Genomic DNA, 5,727 nt, shown 5'->3' with positions numbered 1-5,727 from the left:
AGACCCCATCTGCCATGACTTACTTTTGCACAATCGAGTACAGGTATGGCATCGATTTTAGGAACCCGGAGATAATTTTTAGGAACCGGGAGATGGAAAAAGATGCTTGGACACCCAGTACAGGTCGTTCTCCTTCAGCCTTTTTATACGAGGGTCCCCGACCCCAAACAGGCACGACAGCATGAAAAACCCCATCTGCCATGACTTACTTTTGCACAATCGAGTACAGGTATGGCATCGATTTTAGGAACCGGGAGATAATTTATAGGAACCGGGAGATGGAAAAAGATGCTTGGACACCCAGTACAGGTCGTTCTCCTTCAGCCTTTTTATACTAGGGTCCCCGACCCTCAACAGGCACGACAGCATGAAAGACCACATATGCCATCACTTCCTTTTGCACAATCGAGTACAGGTATGGCATCGTTTTTAGGAACCTGGAGATAATTTTTAGGAACCGGGAGATGGAAAAAGATGCTTGGTCGGTCCTCCTACTTCAAATTTGTGGCACTGCGCGTGCAATCTACTGTCCCACCGGATATGAGTGGTGTGTTAAGTAGTACTATTCTTAACAGTTTAATCACTGTTATGTGCCTTTTTTTTGGTTTGGGTTTTGTAGCCACAGTGCAGCACCAGAGGCCAGAAAAATTAGGCATGTACAAATGCCTGAAAAATTAGGTATTGTTGCAGCCGCTGCTAATGTAGCAGCGGTCAGAAAAATTGATGTTTGTAAAACAGTTAGAAAGTGCCCTAAAACATTGCGGCTTGAACCCTAGTTGTTGGCGGATAAGTCACGCAAGTCATCCGGCATTCGAAGATAAAATACAGCAGCGTGTGTACCATTTGTAGCCCAAGGCAGCTCATCTCATCAGGCCTTTTTTACTCAAATGTATTGCCCAAATGTATTGCCCATCCCTCATTCATTTTAATAAAGGTGAGATAATCAAGACTTTTTTGACCTAGGCGACTTCTCCTCTCAGTGACAATACCTCCTGCTGCACTGAAGGTCCTTTCTGACAGGACACTTGAAGCAGGGCAGGCCAGAAGTTCGATTGCAAATTGCGATAGCTCAGGCCACAGGTCAAGCCTGCACACCCAGTAGTCAAGGGGTCCATCGCTCCTCAGAGTGTCGAGATCCGCAGTTAATGCTAGGTAGTCTGCTACCTGTCGGTTGAGTCTTTCTCTGAGGCTGGATCCCAAAGGGCTGTGGCGATGCATAGGAGTTAAAAAGGTCCGTATGTCCTCCATCAACAACACGTCTGGAAAGCGTCCTGTCCTTGCCGGCGTGGTCGTGGGAGGAGGAGTATTACTTTAATCTCTTCCCCTGTTAGATTCCCGTTGTGCTGTGACATCACCCTTATACGCTGTGTAAAGCATACTTTTTAATTTATTTTTGAACTGCTCCATCCTTTCCGACTTGCGGGAATTTGGTAACATTTCAGTCACTTTATGCTTATACCAGGGGTCTAGTAGCGTGGACACCCAGTACAGGTCGTTCTCCTTCAGCTTTTTTATACGAGGGTCCCTCAACAGGCATGACAGCATGAAAGACCCCATTTGCACAAGGTTGGATGCCGAGCTAATCATGTCCCGTTCCTCGTCCTCACTGATGTCACTGAAGGTATCTTCTTCCCCCCAGCCACGTACAACACCATGGGTACCAGATAGGTGACAACAACGAGCACCCTGGGATGCCTGTTGTGCTTGGTCTTCCTCCTCCTCAAAGCCACATTCCTCCTCTGACTCCTCTTCCTCACAATCCTCTTCCTGCATTGCCGCTGGTCCAGCAAGCGATGCGGATAAGGCTGTTTCTGGTGGTGATGGAGACCACAACTCTTCTTCTTCACGCTCATCTACGACCTGATCCAGCACTCTTCGCAGGGCACGCTGCAGGAAGAAAACAAATGGTATGATGTCGCTGATGGTGCCTTCAGTGTGACTGACTAGGTTTGTCACCTCCTCAAAAGGACGCATAAGCCAACAGGCATTGCGCATGAGCGTCCAGTAACGTGGCAAAAAAATTCCCAGCTCCCCAGAGGCTGTCCTAGAACCCTGGTCATACAAATACTAGTTAACGGCTTTTTCTTGTTGGAGCAGGCGGTCGAGCATTAGGAGTGTTGAATTCCAATGTGTCGGGCTGTCACAAATCAAGCGCCTCACTGGCAGGTTGTTTCGCCGCTGGATATCGGACAAGTGCACAATGGCTGTGTAGGAACGCCTGAAATGGCCACACACCTTCCTGGCCTGCTTCAGGACGTCCTGTAAGCCTGGGTACTTATGCACAAAGCGTTGTACAATCAGATTACACACATGTGCCATGCACGGCACATGTGTCAACTTGCCCAATTTCAATGCCGCCACCAAATTACTTCCATTGTCAGAAACAACCTTGCCAATCTCCAGTTGGTGCGGAGTCAGCCACTGATCCACCTGTGCGTTCAGGGCGGACAGGAGTGCTGGTGCGGTGTGACTCTCTGCTTTCAGGCAAGTCAACCCCAAGACGGCGTGACACTGCCGTATCCGGCATGTTGAATAGTACCTGGGGAGCTGTGGGGGTGCCGTTGATATGGAGCAAGACGCAGCAGCAGAAGAGGACTCAGCCGAGGAAGAGGTTATGGAAGAGGATGGAGTAGAGGAGGTAGCAGCAGGCCTGCCTGCAAGTCGTGGTGGTGTCACCAACTCCTCTGCAGAGCCACGCATTCCATGCTTGTCAGCCATCAGCAGGTTTACCCAATGCGCAGTGTAGGTGATATACCTGCCCTGACCATGCTTTGCAGCCCAGCTATCAGTGGTCAGATGGACCCTTGCCCCAACGCTGTGTGCCAGACATGCCATTACTTCCTTTCGCACAATCGAGTACAGGTTGGGGATTGCCTTTTGTAAAAATAAATTTTGGCCGGGTACCTTCCACTGCGGTGTCCCAATAGCTACAAATTTTTTGAATGCCTCAGACTCCACCAGCTTGTATGGTAAAAGCTGGCGGGCTAAGAGTTCAGACAAGCCAGCTGTCAGACGCCGGGCAAGGGGGTGACTTTGGGAAAATTATCTGTTAAGAAAAAACACAAAGGAAGAGGCGCCAATGGTGCAGATCAATGGTGGTTCTTAAAAGGAGCTGATATTAGGCGAACACAGGGTACTCACATGTATAGAAGGCAATCAATTATGCCAGTAGGGGCAGGCTGGATTTTATCAGCAGTCCAGCTAGCTGATCATAGGGGCAGCTCTCTAACGGCATCCAATAGAAGACAATCTGTAGAAAAAAGCAATAGATAGAGGCGCCAATGGTGCAGATCAATGGTGATTCGATAGCACTTATAACCAGTGATATACACAAGGTACTCACATGTATTAAAGGCAATCTGTTATGCCTATAGAGACAGGCTGGATTTCTACAGCAATCCAGCTGGCTGATCCAAGATACAAAGGCAATATATTGGTGTAAGGGATTCACACCCTAGATGTAGCATAGCAATATACCATACAAAGCACTCAGAGTGGATACAAATAAAAACATATTTATTAAAAAGTATATCAAAGTTTACCACTCATCTTAGTGCCAAAATGGGTATGGCTAGTGGAGAAACAGTGCGACGCGTATCTCAGATAGACTGTTTCCTCAGGCCTGAGATACTGAATGTGTTATATTCCTGTGTATCTGTTGTAATGAGTGTAACCCAAACATATTACATTAAATTCTATCTGTTTATAGAGATACTGAATGTGTTATATTCCTGTGTATCTGTTGTAATGAGTGTAACCCAAACATATTACATTAAATTCTATCTGTTTATAGAGATACTGAATGTGTTATATTCTTGTTTATCTATTGTAATGAGTGTAACCCAAACGTATTACATTAAATTCTATCTGTTTATAGAGATACTGAATGTGTTATATTCTTGTGTATCTGTTGTAATGAGTGTAACCAAAACATATTACATTAAATTCTATCTGTTTATAGAGATACTGAATGTGTTATATTCCTGTGTATCTGTTGTAATGAGTGTAACCCAAACGTATTTTATTAAATTCTATCTGTTTATAGAGATACTGAATGTGTTATATTCCTGTGTATCTGTTGTAATGAGTGTAACCCAAACGTATTTTATTAAATTCTATCTGTTTATAGAGATACTGAATGTGTTATATTCCTGTGTATCTGTTGTAATGAGTGTAACCCAAACGTATTACATTAAATTCTATCTGTTTATAGAGATACTGAATGTGTTATATTCCTGTGTATCTGTTGTAATGAGTGTAACCCAAACATATTACATTAAATTCTATCTGTTTATAGAGATACTGAATGTGTTATATTCCTGTGTATCTGTTGTAATGAGTGTAACCCAAACGTAATACATTAAATTCTATCTGTTTAAAAAGATACTGAATGTGTTATATTCCTGTGTATCTGTTGTAATGAGTGTAACCCAAACGTATTACATTAAATTCTATCTGTTTATAGAGATACTGAATGTGTTATATTCCTGTGTATCTGTTGTAATGAGTGTAACCCAAACGTATTACATTAAATTCTATCTGTTTATAGAGATACTGAATGTGTTATATTCATGTGTATCTGTTGTAATGAGTGTAACCCAAACGTATTACATTAAATTCTATCTGTTTATAGAGATACTGAATGTGTTATATTCCTGTGTATCTGTTGTAATGAGTGTAACCCAAACGTATTACATTAAATTCTATCTGTTTATAGAGATACTGAATGTGTTATATTCCTGTGTATCTGTTGTAATGAGTGTAACCCAAACATATTACATTAAATTCTATCTGTTTATAGAGATACTGAATGTGTTATATTCCTGTGTATCTGTTGTAATGAGTGTAACCCAAACGTAATACATTAAATTCTATCTGTTTAAAAAGATACTGAATGTGTTATATTCCTGTGTATCTGTTGTAATGAGTGTAACCCAAACGTATTACATTAAATTCTATCTGTTTATAGAGATACTGAATGTGTTATATTCCTGTGTATCTGTTGTAATGAGTGTAACCCAAACGTATTACATTAAATTCTATCTGTTTATAGAGATACTGAATGTGTTATATTCCTGTGTATCTGTTGTAATGAGTGTAACCCAAACGTATTACATTAGATTCTATCTGTTTATAGAGATACTGAATGTGTTATATTCCTGTGTATCTGTTGTAATGAGTGTAACCCAAACGTATTACATTAAATTCTATCTGTTTATAGAGATACTGAATGTGTTATATTTCTGTGTATCTGTTGTAATGAGTGTAACCCAAACGTATTACATTAAATTCTATCTGTTTATAGAGATACTGAATGTGTTATATTTCTGTGTATCTGTTGTAATGAGTGTAACCCAAACGTATTACATTAGATTCTATCTGTTTATAGAGATACTGAATGTGTTATATTCCTGTGTATCTGTTGTAATGAGTGTAACCCAAACGTATTACATTAGATTCTATCTGTTTATAGAGATACTGAATGTGTTATATTCCTGCAATGCTGGTGAAATGTAAATGAAATGAGATCACAGCAGATAGGGGCCATGGGCATTGCTTTAAAAGCACTGCAGTAAAATGTAAATGATAGGGTTTGTTTAATTAGTATCCAATACTGAAACTAATGCAGAAGGTTTTAGTACAAAAGTGTGACATCACAAACAGGGAGGAGCTACTGACATCCTTTATTAAGCTCATTTACAGACAGAAAACTGAGAGGAGCAAACA

This window comes from Bombina bombina, chromosome 12 (assembly GCF_027579735.1).
Source record: "Bombina bombina isolate aBomBom1 chromosome 12, aBomBom1.pri, whole genome shotgun sequence".
Classification (NCBI taxonomy): Eukaryota; Metazoa; Chordata; class Amphibia; order Anura; family Bombinatoridae; genus Bombina; species Bombina bombina.
This window is presented reverse-complemented; position numbering follows the sequence as displayed.